We start from the raw sequence: 16,051 nt of genomic DNA, 5'->3' as shown, positions 1-16,051 counted from the left end.
TTATAACATCATAGTTCCATTGACTGATCCAGGTCTAAGCTCATCTGCCTTGCCTGTTGTACTCTTTGCATTAAAATAAATACACTTCAGACTGCCAGTCTCAGTGTATTCATTATCTGGCCCTGCCTGTCCCTCCATCCCCCTGCCACAATACTTTAAACCTTCCCAAATGGTACTAGCAAACTCTCTGCAAGGATATTGGTTACCCTCCAATTTATGTGCAACCTGTCCTTCCTGTACAGGTCCCTTCTGCTCTGGAAGAAATGCCAATGATCCAGATATCTGAAGTCCTCCCTCCTACACCAGCCCTTTAGCCACACATTAACCTGTATTATCTTAATTTTTCTGGCCTCACAAACATGTGCCAGAGCATGTAATCCTGAGATTACAATCCTAGAGGTCCTGCTTTTCAACTTCCTACCAAATTTCCAAAATTCCATTTGCAAGGGAGTAGTCTGTCTTTCTGTCTATGCTGTGAACACCAGTAAGGACCACAACCTTTAGCTACTCACCCTCCCCTTTCAGAATGTCCTATGCCCACTCATCCTTGACCCTGAAGCTACAAGATGGTCAGAGGCTAAGGAAGTGGTAAGTAACTCATCCCCTAACACCTGAAAACCTGTCCACCATCTGGAAGGTACAGATCAGGGAATGATGAAATAATTTCCAGTTATGTGGATAAGGTACAATTCTAACAATGCTCAAAAAGCTCACTGCCATCTATGATAAAGCAGTCTGTTTGACTGGCATCTCATTTACCAACTTAAAACATTCACTCCCAATACCGCTGATGCACAAGAGCAGCAATGTGTGTCATCTAGAAGGTGCACTGCAGCAACTTGGTACGGCTGCATCAAAAAACATCCTCCAACATATGACCTCTTAGAAGGACAAAGGCAGCAAAGACTGGGGAGCAGCAGCATCTGCAAGCTCCCTTCCAAGCCACCTGGTCAGAACTGGGCCTTGAAACTGTTTCACTGTTCCTTCATTGTTGATGAACCAAAATCTTAAACCTTCATTCCTAACAGCACTGTGATTGTCCCTACACTTCAAGAAGGCAGTTCACCACCACCATCTATATATTGACCATTATATATTGGCAATAAATGCAGGCCCAGCCAGAGATGTTGGTATCCCATTAACTAATTAGAATTATAAAGTTCCACGTCCAGCAAATTATTATTAAATTGGCTTGCTGTGATTAGGGATGCATTCACCAGTGACTGTTTGGGTGGTAAGGCAGGAAATTCATCTTCTGAAAAATGTTGCTTGTGGCTCTAGATTTCTCTATTTGTACTTCCTATTATCTCCACACTTGCTGCATTTAATCCAGTAATTTCTTTTTCTTGAACAGGAGCATTAACAACTTGTCATCAAACTTTCAAAATCCTGCCATAATGTCCATTCTTTGTTTTCCTTTAGTGTACCATCCAGCTGAGACAAAATCTATGTCACAGAAGAAGGCCATTTGACCTATTGAGATTTTCCTAGCTGTATGCTTAAAGAATTGTTCTATCGACAAGAATCACCAAGAGTCTTTCAACAGCATCTTCCAAATCTGCAGCACTTACCATGCAGAAGGGCACAGCTGCAGCAGGTTTATTTCAAACCACAAGCTTTCAGAGCACTGCTGCTTCGTCAGGTGAAGTCCAGTCCAACACTGGCACCTCTGCATCAAGTGCAGCAGGTGCATGACAGCACCACCTGCAAGTTGTCCTCCAAGTTGCGCATAATCTGACTTGGAACTTTATCTCTGTTCCTTCATTATCACCTTCCAAAATTCTCCAACTCCTTTCCTAACAGTGCTGCGGATGTACCTATGCTACATTGACTGCAGCAGATCAAGAAGGTGGCTCACTACTACTATTTTGAACTCCTCACCTTTTACAAAAGAATTTTAAAAAAAGAAATGTTATATTGTCACTTGTTACAGCACAATTTTCTTGTAACAGTTTTTTTTTCAGAAAGTACAGTTTTGTAACTGCTTTTGTCTTTTTCTATGATAGATAGTCCAAGATGATACTGTTACAGATTCTGTACAGTCACGTGGCAAGCTCCCAGAAGGGAGGCAAACTGCTTTAAATACAGGGAGCAAGGTAAGAGTAATGTTAACTTTGGCCATTTCTGTGAACAAAGATTTTCTTACATTCTTGATGTGGCTGTTCGCAACCATCATCATCATTTATAAAAGGTTTCCAATCAAATGATATTTACAAAATAAATGCCATAATAAATGTACTATTGATGTAAAGGCATTTGACTTAATTAGGATAGACAGAATAAAGTCATAACATTGATTTAAATTACTCAAATTGCAAAATTGACAATCTACTGATCTAGTCACTTTTTTTGTTCTCATATAAAAATGAAATTATCAAATAACTTTAATGAAGCAAAGTAGATAAAGGTGCAGTGGGAATTCCGTGGATTATTTTGAAACATCATTAGTTTGGATTCTGAGGAACTTGTGCAGCATAATATCAAAGCAGGATACTGTTTGAAACGCTAACTTTGCTTCCCTCAGTACAGATGCTGCCAGACTTGCTGAGTTTCTCTAGTATTTTGGTATAATATAAGACAGAACAATGTACTATTCTTTTGTATATTGTCAAATCTTTTTAATTCAAAATTGCTTGATTGAAACGATCTGCTAGTTTTTTCCAACCAGTTAATTCCCATTTTTCTATATTATTTACATTGCTTCGTTTATATTAGATAATTTTTCTCAGCGCAACAACAAAATGACTGAATTAGTAGACATTGATTGTGCAATCTTCTGTCGGTAGGTGGCACCAAGATGTACCACGTCTTGAATCATGTTTGAATTATCCATAACTTAATTTAAACAAGATCATTAATAGCAAAGGGTGTATTTACTGCTTTAAAGTTTAATGATCGTGTAGTTTTAAACAGATTGGAATCGTTAGGATTTGACTGTAAATAAAAGTCCACTCTTAATTAAATGTTAGTGGATTCAAACTTACTGATTTGATAAATTTCTGCTGTCTAATGCTGAATGATCTATACTCAGCAGAGGACTCCATTTTATCTTATTATATTCCCATCTCCATGAATTTCAGATATGACATGAGGCTGAACTCTTCTTTTGTCTCTGTACCCACTTCTTTGGGGTTAAGTCCTTCTTCCTCACTCAACTTACTTTTTCACCCATCTGTAATTTCCTCCTTCCGCGTGGACACCACACTTTGGTCTCTTGTGCACTTTTGATCTTTACATCAGGAACTATGAACTATCAGCCTTCTGAATTTTTCTCTGTTCTTCTCACCTATTCCAACATGACTTTCTCTGAATTTGCTGTATTGTATTCTCTCTGGTCTAATCCTGACATTGTTATCAATTCAGCATTTAAGGATGGTGCTGTTGTCACCTAGCATACTGCCCTCTACCTTGCAGAGACTGAGTGCCAGTAGCTGAATACTTTCCATCTCTAGCCCATGACCCTACTACTGAACATCAATCCAATGTTTCTAGGACTGTCATAGACCTCCTCTACTGTGGAGATTTGTGCTCCATAGCTTTCCCCAATTTCTCCTCAACCTGCTTGTACTTTTTTCCCCAAAATCTACAAACTGGATGGCCCTAGTAGATCCACTGTTTCGCCTTGTTCCTGTCCCACTAAGCTTATTTCATTTTATCCCCACTGTTCGTAATCAGCAAATTTGGCCACCGTACCTTTTGTCCCTTGGTCTAAGTCATTTTATCTAAGTTGTGAACAGGTGAGGTCCCAGCATTGATTCCTGTGGTACACCACTCATTGCAACTTGCCAACCTGAAAAAGACCCATTTATGCCTACTCTCTATTTTCTCTTAGCTGGCCAATCTTCTATTCATGCCAATATGCTGCCCACTACATCATGAGATTTTATTTTCAAGTGCCTTTGATGTTGCACCTAATCAAGTGCCTTCTGGAAATCTAATTATGATGCATCCACCATTCCGTTTATCCACAACATGTGTTACTTCTTCAAAGAACTTCAATAAATTAGTCAAGCATGACTTCCCTTCACAAAACCATGTTAACTCTGCCTGATTATCTTGAACTTACCCAAGTGCCCTGCTGTAACTTCTTTAACAATAACAGCAGTAATAGCTTCTGCCATTTTCCCCATGACTGATGTTTCGCTAACTGGCCTGTAGTTTCTTGTTTTCTATTCCCTCCCTCTTCAGATAGATGTGTTACCCTACAATCTAACGGGCCCTCCTCCGAATCTGGGAAGTGTGGAAAAATTAAAATGAATCCTCCATTTATCTTAGTCGCCACTTCTTTTAAGACCTTAGGATGAAGTTCCGTAAGATCTGTCATGCAACAACTCCAACAATTTGCACTGTATGTCTTCTGTGGTAATCTCCTGAGTTCCTCCCTCCCTTCGATTTCCTGATTTATGGTTGCTTCATTTTCAATACAAGCTGACCAATTCCCGTAGCTACCATGACTACACTTCCTCACATCGAACTTCCTGTTGAGATTACATTTCATTTTTACATGTTCTCCATCTCGATTGCGTATGATCCGATGCAACGTTTTATAACGTGCTCCTGAGATGCTTTCATTTTTTCTCAATTAAGGATTCCACTGCATGATGGACAGTCCAGTTCCCACAAATCTGCACTCGCTGTCTTCCCTGTCCTCCCTGAACCATGATAGGGTTCCCCCTTTCTTCACTTTCACCCCAGCAACCTGTGTAATCAATAGATCATCCTCTTATTTACACCATCTCCAACATGCCACCACCTAATATATTTTCCTCTTCTCTCCCGTCCCATGTCAGCATTCCAAATGGACCATGCCCTCTGCTGCACCTTGGTCCACTATTGTATCACCCCCAACACTTCATCGCCCTAATATCCCATCTTCTTCCTATGATAGACTTCCTGTGATTGCATGGAAGGTAACACTTTCTGTTTAATCACCTCCCTCTTCATTGTCCAGAGCAAAAATACTCCTTCCAGGTGAAACAGTGATTTACTTCTACTTCCAATCTGGTCTACTGTGTTTGCTGCTCACACTGCAATCTCCTCTGCATTGGGGAGACCATGATAGATTTGTGATAGCTTTGCGGGACACCACTTCCATTCAGACCTCAAACAACTTTCCATCCGAACTTTCCATTACCTTGCTGCTTTAATCCGTCACCTTGTTTACATTGCTGCCCTAAACCTATAGGTGTTCCAGTGGTGCCAATCGTAAGCTAGAAGTAAAAAACCTATTTTTCTGTTTGGGCATTTTTACATCCTTCTGGACTGAACATTGAGTCTAATAGCCTTAGACCATGAAATCTTTCCAACGTTTTACTTCAACTCTCACTCTTTGTCTCTGTGTGTGTGTGTCTCTCTCTCTCTGTCTCTTTCTCTCTCTCTGATTCTGTGAGTCTCTCTCTCTCTGTCTGTGTGTGTGTGTGTCTCTCGCTGTCTGTCGGTCTGTCTGTCTAGTTTGCCTCTTTCCATCTCTTTTCCTCACCCCTCCCCCGCCCCCCCCCACCCCAACCCCAGTATCTTGTTTTCCTGGTTTTGTTTTCAGCAGAGCTGATCTGTGTTCTGCTATTAACACCATACTCTCGACCTACTTCTTATCATTACTACTCCCTTTGATTTTTGTTCTGTGGCACCATTCCCTGACTTTGCCTTCCATTCCCTTCCATTCCATCTTTCTCTGAACTATTAAACTCGTCAATTCAAAAGAAGATCATACATGACTTGAGACATTAACTCTGTTTATCCCTTCACAAACTTCACAACTCACCAGACTGCTGCTCGAATTGTTTTTATTTCAGATTTCCAGTATCTGCAGAATTTTACTTTTGACTAGATAGATTGTTGTGTCACAAATCCCTATTTTGCCTATTTTAGTTGTTTTTAATTCAAGTTAACGGATGTTCTTTTTTTCGAATCAAGCACAACACATGTCTATGAATTTCCAAAAGTACATTAGAAATTTTCTGTCACTAGCTCGTAAAAGATGGCTTTTTAAGCTAATGCACTAATCTGTAAATATCATTCATTCAAGATCTTTAATAGAAAATCAAGATTTGGTTGAAAATAGCATGTTCCAATTATAATTACATTGTGATTTATAATATGCTATTTTTTGAATTGAGTTCTGCCAAATTCTAAAATGGCTACGTTTTTAAAAAGATACCCACAATTAGTGTTGTGTATCACCTGCTTGGCTCATAACCTTAATATTTGTATCAGTAACCTGTTGACTGCCCTGCAGAACCTTCAAGCTGGCTTTCAACGTGAGTGCACATGGCTAAAGTGAACCTTGCACTCCAGCCTTATTTTAGGCCAAGTAAAGCTCAGCTCTGTTTGGAAGTGGGAGTATTAATCAAAACTGCCGTCTTTATTTTCTCCTTGCCTCTCTCTTCCGTCCTCTCCCTCTCTCCTCCCTCCTTCCTTATTTTGTATTGGGTGTTGGTACGGCCTTTTTTTTAAAAAAAAAAAATTAATGGAATGTCAGTATTGCTAGCTGGACAAGCATTTGTTGCCCATTCTTAATTGCCTTTGAGAGGTTTGTGAGCTACCTTCGCGAACTGCTGCAATCCGTTTGTTATAGGTACACTCTCAATGCCATTGGGTATGAAAGCACTGCTGTAATGGTGATATTTCCAAGTCAGGATATTGAGTGGAGGGGAACTTGCAGGTGATGGTGTTCCCATGTATTTGCTAACTTTGTCCTTCTAGATGGTAGTGGTCATAAGTTTGGAAAGTGCTGTCTTAGGTGCCTTGGTACATTTCTGCATTGCATCTTATTTGCACGATCTGGTACGCAGTGCTACATCTGAGCATTGGTGGAGAGAATGAATGTTTGTGTAAGTTCCAAGATGGACCAGGCATAGTGTTAAAACAGCAGGAGCTTTATTATGGAGATGTTTACAGACAGCAAGGTGAGACTAAGATGTTTCCCACCCAAAATGGCAGATGCTGTCATTGTTATGACATGTGATTAGACTCTTAGTGACAATTCACCATACTTACACAAGAAAACCACCATATTTGCACGTAAAAACAACATCCCTTCCCTTTACATCAGAGGTTCCTCAAATGAAAACATGCACAGTATTTGCAGTCGAAAATACTGCAGTTGGTAGGTAAGTTACTTCCTGTGAGGATGTCGGCCACTTCAAGCATGTTTATTTTTCTCGCTGGTTTTAACCTCTGGTGTTTTAAGTGTACTAGGAACATCTTCTGACATCATTTCCTGAGTCAACTGAATATTTTAGAGGTTCACACAATGTTGTGGCATTCTCCGTGAAGGTACTGTTTGCCTCAGATGCTCCAGTTATGGTTCTGTCCTCTGACATATCCAGGGCGCTATTTGGCATTTATTGTTGATCTTCAATTAATGTCTCTGGCATATTCATTCAGGTTGCCAGGTGTTGATCTGCATGTCTTGTATCTGGTCCAGGCTTCAGTGGTGGCTGGTATCCATTTCTCACCAGTTGTGTAATTCCTCACCAAACTTACTGTTCTTTTTAAAAAGTGTGGCATTTGGCCGTGTTCTCCTATTGGAAAGCCTGTTTGCTGTCAACATTGAGATAACAAGGTGTAGAGCTGGATGAACACAGCAGGCCAAGCAGCGTCAGAGGAGCAGGAAGGCTGACGTTTCGGGCCTAGACCCTTCTTCAGAAATGGGAAAGGGGAAGGGGGTTCTGAAATAAATAGGGAGAGAGGGGGAGGCGGATAGAAGATGGATAGAAGAGAAGATAGGTGGAGAGGAGATAGACAGGTCAAAGGGGCGGGGATGGAGCCAGGAAAGGTGAGTGTAGGTGGGGAGTTAGGGAGGGGATAGGTCAGTCCAGGGAGGATGGACAGGTCAAGGGGGCGGGATGAGGTTAGTAGGTAGGAGATAGGGGTGGGGCTTGAGGTGGGAGGAAGGACAGGTTAGGGAGGCGGGGACGAGCTGGGCTGGTTTTGAGATGCAGTAGGGGGAGGGGATATTTTGGAAGTTGTGAAGTCCACATTGATACCATTGGGCTGCAGGGTTCCCAAGCGGAATATGAGTTGCTGTTCCTGCAACCTTCGGGTGGCATCGTTGTGGCACTGCAGGAGGCCCAGGATGGACATGTCGTCCAAGGAATGGGAGGTGGAGTTGAAATGGTTTGCGGCTGAGAGGTGCAGTTGTTTAGTGCGAATCAAGCGTAGGTGTTCTGCAGAGCGGTCCGCAAGCCTCCGCTTGGTTTCCCCGATTGTAGAGGAGGCCACAACGGGATCAGCGGATGCAGTATACCACATTAGCAGATGTGCAGGTGAACATCTGCTTGATATGGAAAATCTTCTTGGGGCCTGGGATGGGGGTGAGGGGGGAGGTGTAGGGGCAGGTGTAGCACTTCCTGCGGTTGCAGGGAAAAGTGCCGGGTGTGGTGGGGCTGGAGGGGAGTGTGGAGCGGACAAGGGAGTCACAGAGAGAGTGGTCCCTCCGGAAAGCGGATAAGGGTGGAGAGGGAAAAATGTCTTTGGTGGTGGGGTCGGCAGTGGTTTCAGCAAATCGAAAGACAACCGCTGATCTGTACATCTGTGTTTACTATGATCTGCCTGCACAGCTCGTAAAAAATGCTTTTCACTGTACTTGTGACCATAAATCAAACAATCAATCAATCAACTGGCATTTTTTTATCCTGAGCAATGTCAGAGAACTTCGAGTTGTCAAGTGGGTTGTGTACCAGTATGTTTACAAAAATTGGCTCTCTCCTTTGGATAATGATCCCTGTTCTCCAGTTACCTGTACAGAATGTTTCGTTTTCTGAACAAATCTTTCTGCCAAATCTGTGGCTGGGTGATAAGGACCTGATTGGACATGTTGAATTCCACTGTGTTTTAGATGGTCTGTAAACTCATGTGATCTCGGCTATGGACCATTATCACAAACAATTGATCTGGATAACCAAACCTTGCAAAGGTCTCCCCGGGTCTTTCAGTGGTTTTCTTTGAAGATGTCAGCTTTGTGATGGCAACGTTTAGTATGCACATCATTTAAGTATGCACATCATTTAGTATACACATCAACCACTATGAAAAACACGTACCATTCAAAAGATCCAGCATAATATTCTTTGCCATTGCCTTTCTGAGCATTCCTGGATGTAATGGTCCTAATGAAGGTTGGTCGTGAACTCCTGTGAAAGCTGCACATACTCTCACCTTCTGCTTAATTTTGGAGTTGAGCCCTGACTACCAAAAATAGCTTCTTGCTACCTTCTTCATTCGGACAGTGCCACAGTGACGTTTATGTAGTTGATTTAACACATAGTCCTTAGCTGTGGTGGAATAATGACCCTCATCCCTAGAGGAGATATCCTGATTGTACAGAGTTGTAGCTTCCATGTGACAAACGGCTTCGGTTCTGGGGTTGTTCCCGTGATCTTGCCACAAAGTACCATGTCCGTTACTTTTCAAAGTGTCATTTTAATGTATTTCTTAACTTGTCCTGCTGTTATCAAAGTGTTCTGTACTTGTTTGAAGCAAAAAGTGAGAACTGTTTATAGTTGACTCATTTGACAAATGCTCTAGAGAGCCCATCCGCACTTACGTGGAAGTTGAATTGCCAATACTTAAATGTATAAGTGTGAAATGAAAGCAACAACTCCCACCTCTGCATGTGGTTCACTGCTCGAGAAGGTATCCTTGCAGGAGTCTCTCATTTTGTGGTCTGTTAGTAAGGTAAATTCCTGAACATATAGGTTTTGGTGGATTCGTCTGATGCCAAAATGATTCCTACAGCCTCTTTCTCTATCTCTGCATAATGTGTTTCTGCTTTGTTTAACAATCTTGATGCAAAAGCTTTTGGCTTTACTTCACCATTGGGTGATGTGTGCGAAATGACTGCTTCAACTTCATACATTGCTGCATTGCATGCTAGTTTCAACAGTAAATTTGGGTCAGGACTTCTGACTTTAATAAAGCCTCTTTGGCTTCCTTCACATTGCCATTTTCAATTCTTGTTTTGGCATAACTTGTGTAGTGGCTTGAGAATGGTTGCAAGATTTGGGACAAACCTGCCATCGTAATTTAGCAAGCCCAAAAATAATCAATAATCAAGTAAAAGACATAACTGAAGTAACAGCACCAAAAAATTATTTTGAAGTGCTGGTACTTCAGTTATGGCTTTTGCTTTTGGAAGTGACTTGCGTGGCATAGCATCAATGACATGGCCTAACTATTTGATGGATGATTTAAAACTTCATATTTGTCTTTCCTCACTCTGAGGCCATAATCTTCAAATTTCTGCGGAGTAGCATCTAAATTGTTGAGGTGTTGGTTTTCATTTATCCCGTGACTAAAATATTGTCTAGGTGATCCTGATCTCCTTCCAATCACTCAGAATCTAATCCATAGCATGTTGGAATAATGCAGGTGTGGATGTGATTCCAAATGGAAGACTCTTATATTTGTCTATGTGTTACAATTATCAAGTATTTCTGTGACTCAGGGTCTGCATTCATCTGTAGATAGGCTTGATGAAGGTAAATTTTACTGAAAAGCTGGCCTCCAGCTAGTTCAGCATCAATTTAAAGGCAAAGGATACTGCTAGCCTACAGTATCAGATTAATAGTGACTTTAAAACTCACTATAGATGTGTACCAAATTATCTTTCTTCATCACGGGTACACTCGGAATGGCCCAACACACTCATTTATGAGTTCAAGGATTCTTGACTTGACCAGCCTCTCTAATTCTGCCTCTCCCTTTGGTCTGATTACATAATGCACTGATCTAGTCTTGAAACATTGGCTTAATTCTCATTCTTGATTTTCAATTTGACAGATTTTTTTCCATGCTTCCCAGATCCCCATTGAAAAAAACGATAAATTTCTTTAGAATTTGTGATAGCTCAGTTTCAGAATCTGACAAGCAATTTACTTTAGTCCAGGTAAATTTGATTTTATCCAACCACTTTCTTCCCAGTGAAGCTGGAAAATTTTCTACGGTAACGTGCAGGGACAAATCTTCGGACTGACTGTATAACTGAACATTCACAGTTATTGATACAACCCCTTAAAGGCACCGCTGTGCCTGTGTACATACTTAAAACAATATTTGAGGATTGAAGCACAGTGTAACTCAGCTGTTTCTGATACACACTTTCTGGTGTCAATAAAACTGCCAATCTGGGTGTACACCTCTATTCTTATCGGTTTACCATTCAGAAGGGGAATGACACAATATCAGTTGATGTCGCCAGCAACGGCCAATGTGTTTAATTTTTGGACTAATCTTTTTTCTGGTTTTTTCTCATGCTCTTTTTGTACGTTATAGATTTTCTTCCTACTCTTTGGTTTCAGCAATTTTACTATATGTGTATGTTTCTTTTTCAAACACACCTGTACCTTGTTCCTTTTGTTTTCTGGCTGCAGTTTCTACATACAACCTCTTTCATACCAGCATTTGGTTGCTGCATGATCTGTTTTTCCACACTGATGGCTGTTTTGAGTCTACATTGTGCTTGTCTCTCAGCTGCCATTTTGTGAACTGTCAGGCTTGAGCTTAGCTGTTGAGCTTCCTTGGCTGCTAGTTGCATTGAGACTGCAGTTCTTTGTTTAAGTCTAGGTTCCTTTTTGTCAGTAATCTCTTATAGATTGCTTCTCATCTTAAACCACACGCTAGAGTGTCTCTGATTTGCATCATTTATGTTGTATCCAAATACGCAGAATTCTGCTAACTCCTTTTTAAAATTGCAATGAGTTTGAAGATAGATTCACCATAATGCATTTGTGGAATCTGAACCTTTCAGCAATCACCAATGATTTTGATGAAAAATGGTTCTCTCGGATTCCTACTGCTCCTCCTCAAGTTTTGCAGCCAAGCTTCTGTACCTCAAGAGGTTAAAGTTTTTTTCCTCATGACAATCGGGAATTCAGGGACAGCTATTTCTGCTTCAGTTTTTGTTAGCTTGAATCTCTCTGTGTATGAATTCCAGCTGTCTGTATTTTCATCATACAATTTCCTGCAATTTTATGTATTTTTTTAAATGGAAAGGGCCTGCAGAGCACATTTTAGTACTGCCTTGCTTCTTTCCATTTAAAACAAGGGGTCCTGAGGCTGCCAGTTTTATGCTGAATCTTCATCCCTAGTTCAGAACATTCCTCTGTGTATAGGCACTTGTTGCTCATTATTCCTTCAGCATGGAGCATATAGCTAGCTTCTTCTGTACTGCTCAGCTCTTCACTGGAGTGATTTTTCTTTCAATGGCTATCAGAGTAGTTGTCATCTTTGTTGTCAGGTTTCCTGTTGTGCTAGGTTCCAAGCAGGATCAGGAGACTGAATTGTTACACAGCAGGAGCTTAATTATGATGTTTACTCTGCAGGCAACGTAATTAGACTAAGCTGTTTTCTTTCCAAAATGGCTGCTGACATCATTATGTAACATGGTCAGACTGGTGGAGTGCTAGTCTGCCATTTATATACAATAGTTAGTAGTTGTGGTGCCAGTAGAGTGGTTTGCTTTGTCCTGGGTAGGTGTCAGGCTTCTTGAGTGTTGTTGGAACTACAAAAAACAAATGGAAGCGAGAGTATTCCATCACACTCCTAACTTTTGCCTTTTAGATGGTGGACAGGCTTTGGGGAATTGGGATGAGTTACTTTTTGAATTGTCAGTGCCCATCTGCATCAGCAGGCATATAGAATAAGCACTTTATGATCTCTTTTGCTGTCTGACCTGAGAAATCTTTGGCTGTGCAACTCAGTGACTTGAAATCAAGGTCAGTATTCAATATCAGTTTTTCAGAATTCTGCCAAAGATAATGGGCTGGCCAAGCAAGAATACTGGCTCTTCTATCTTCTTTCCCTCATGACCGCAAACTCGAAGAATGCAAGCCTCGGAGTCTGAAAAACGCAGAGTTCCTGTACTGTAGATTCTACTTTAAAAGAAGGGAGAGAGACACCTAAAAGAAGGTTCCCCTTCTGGCCTGTGATGACTGCACCATTTGGTGTGACATAAGCTGTGTAGACTAGATTTGATTGCTGGTCTATGTTGAATGAGTTGATGTCCATTGAAGGTGAATAACACTTTGGTGACTTTGTTTCTTCCATCATCCATTGGAAAGAGTTAGAATAGTTACGCATGTGCACTTGGCTTGAGCTGTGGCCCCTGGCACATGTGCAGATTCTCTCACCAAGGTGGGATGGATGGGTGCATGCTGTTTTGCTCCCAGCCAGTAGGTAGCATTGAAAGGTCACACCACAACTTTAACTGCAGAACAGTTTTTTTTCTCTGGATTTATTGGATACAAATTATGAAATGAATTGAACAAAAGTTGAAATATCTTTGTACACGATGTTGCTCCATGGTTGGATTAGCTCAGTTGGTAGATAATGGGACTTTCTAACCCTGGTTTCAAGCCCAGCATTGGATGATAAATTGTTTCATTAAATATTTTATTCAAAATGCTTTTAAAATTCATTTTTAGAAATTGTTTTATTAAAAAATTCATCGCAGGTTAAGGATCATCTCAATTCCTCTGACTGAGTGTGGCTTCAACGGCACTGCAAGAGTTTAACATTATTCATGATGACCAGTTGAACATGTTGATAGATTCTAAACAAAAACCAAAGAACTGTGGATGCTGAAAGTCAGAAACAAAAACAGAAATTGCTGGAAAAACTCAGCAGATCTGGCAGCATCTGTGGAGACAAAGCAGAATGAATGTATCAGGTACAGTGACCCTTTTTTGAACCAGTTCCAGCTGCCAGACCTGCTGAGATTTTCCTGCAATTTCTTTTTGATAGGTTCAATGATTTGGATTGGGAGTGCTACTTAAAAGTTTTGCTCAGCTTTTGATATGCATATGCTGCTTGAGATCGATTGTTACATTTGGAGAGGCATTTTGATACACAGTAGGAGACTTTCGAGCACTTAATTCAGATTTCACCAATACTCTAATACTCTTCCTGGACATTTCTAAGGGCTTGACCAGTTTATTAAAATCAATGAGTGCTGTGTCACTGTATCTTACGGGAGACCTTTAAGATATCACGAGGAGGAAGGGAAGGATTAGTTGTGGGGATCTTGCTTGGGTTCTGTCTTGATCCGGAGAAAAAATGGAAGGAGACATGACAGACAGCAAAACCCTAAGTGATGGAGTAGAGCCCTCAGCAGGAGGTCGTATCCACCCAGAGTCTTCAGAAACTATTACTGTAAATGTTCACATGCTACAAAACCAGTGTATGAGAAGGGAGTCATGGAGATCTGTAGCCGCATGACAGGAAAACTCTATCTCAGCACAGTCAGGCTTTCGTTGCCTTTAGAAATTAAGCTCACAAACACTTGATTTTTATGCCACTGGAATGTTCTAGGCTCCCCAGCTGATATTTGCAGCATGTCATAATCCTCTGTGCACTTCCACATATGGAGTGTTGCTGACAGCAGACCGACTTTATATCATTTGTTGCCAGAGACAACTAGAAACATGGAGCTCCTGGATTCAACAGTAGTTGACCATTTAGCCTGTGGAGCCTGTTCTATCATTCAATAAGAAAAGTTTTGCCTCATCTCTGTCTTAAGTGAGTTACCTGTTATTTTGAATCTCTGCTTCCTTCATTGTGGATTCCCCAGTGAGGGCACACCTCCTCTCGGAATCTGCTGTGCCAGGGCCTCTCATAATTTTACATGTTTCTATAAGATTATCCCTGATTCTTCTAAACACCAACTGAGTATAGGCCCAATGTGTTTAACCTTTTCTCCTAAGACAACCTTTTCATCCCAGTTCCGTTTGGCCCAAATCGCTCTAAACCTTTCTTATTCATGTACCTATCCAAATGTCTTTTAAATGCTGTAACTGTACCTGCTTCTATCACTTCCTCTGGCAGTTTATTCTATATATGCACCACCGTCTGTGTGAGAATGTTGTCCCTCAGGCCCCTTTTAAATCTTTCCCCTATCACGTTAAACCTATGCCCTCTAGTTTTGGACTCCCGTACCCTGGAAAAAGACCTTAGCTATACACCTTATCTATGCCCCTCATGATTTTATAAACCTCTACAAGATCGCCCCTCAGCCTCCAACCCATGCCTTTCTACCTCTGTCCTCTATTAGATATGCTTTAAAGTTAAATTCCACTTGTCCTAATACAGTAATCTTCCCCGTTATCTGGGACCATTACATCCAAAATTCCCATCAAACAGCAAAATGTTCAAAGAAAATTTACCATTTTTATAAAGCTCTTCAAAAACATCAATTTTGAATTTGATCTGCCAAGATCTGATGCGTATACGTTTGCCCATGTCATGGTAGTTCTCTCAGAAGCCACTAGCAGCTCTGCCTGTCATCCTCCCTCTCACAAGGGCCATCATAGTGGCTGCTAGTTCAGTTTGTGATCGTATTATATCCAAAATCTTTCCCAGTCAATCTGCCTGGCAGTCTAAGACAACTCCCAAGGAAGACTAAAGTAAAAATGTGTTGTTTTGACTTTGAAATAGAAAATGGAAATATGTGAAAGACTACAAAAGAGTGAAAAAAAATCACAATCTTCTTATGCAAGAATTCAGTGTTGGTTTTTCAATCATCTATGAAATTAAAGCACAAGTGGATAGTTTTAAAAAATTCTTTGTGAAATCTGTGAGTGATAAAAGCGTAGGGCTTTGTATTCCTAAGCTTAAAGGCTGGGGTTGTGCACAATGCAAATGCTTTCATTAAAGAGCTCGAAGATGCATGCGTCTTTGAACCAATGTTCTTGGAAAAAGTGAAATGTTAGTGGAAAAGGTGAAGGAATTTTAAGAGAAGATGAAAATCATCGAGGTGTATGCCTTTTTTTCAAGAATGGCTCACTTACTTTTAGATACAACATGGGATCCAAAAGGTTGACATGCCAAGTGAACAGAATTCTGCAGATATGAAATTAGTTGAAGATTTCTGTGAAACTTTTAATAAAGTTATCATTGGACATGACCTGACTGCTGAGCAAATCAATAATACTGATGGTTAAGGTGATGATAGCTTCCAAGCACAACCTTAGCTGGTGCTGATGAAAAAGTTGCTTGTGGTTTTAAGCAAAATAAAAACCGTGTAACCATGAGATAACAAGGTGTAGAGCTGGAT

General features: G+C 40.8%; 1 protein-coding gene across 1 annotated transcript in view; it reads left to right on the top strand.

The window, feature by feature from the left end:
- The first annotated feature begins 22 nt into the window (after positions 1–22).
- Positions 23–16,051, top strand: part of LOC109934854 (centrosomal protein 43-like) — a 45,126-nt gene continuing 29,097 nt past the window's right edge. Inside the window, exon 1 of the mRNA XM_020533520.2 lies at positions 23–2,096. The gene's annotated coding sequence lies outside the window, so the exon portion shown is untranslated. The remainder of the gene's footprint in view (positions 2,097–16,051) is intronic.

Source organism: Rhincodon typus, chromosome 9, assembly GCF_021869965.1.
Source record: "Rhincodon typus isolate 14 chromosome 9, sRhiTyp1.1, whole genome shotgun sequence".
Classification (NCBI taxonomy): domain Eukaryota; kingdom Metazoa; phylum Chordata; class Chondrichthyes; order Orectolobiformes; family Rhincodontidae; genus Rhincodon; species Rhincodon typus.
The sequence above is the reverse complement of the archived record's forward strand: the minus strand, read 5'-3'. Positions and strand labels throughout refer to the sequence as shown.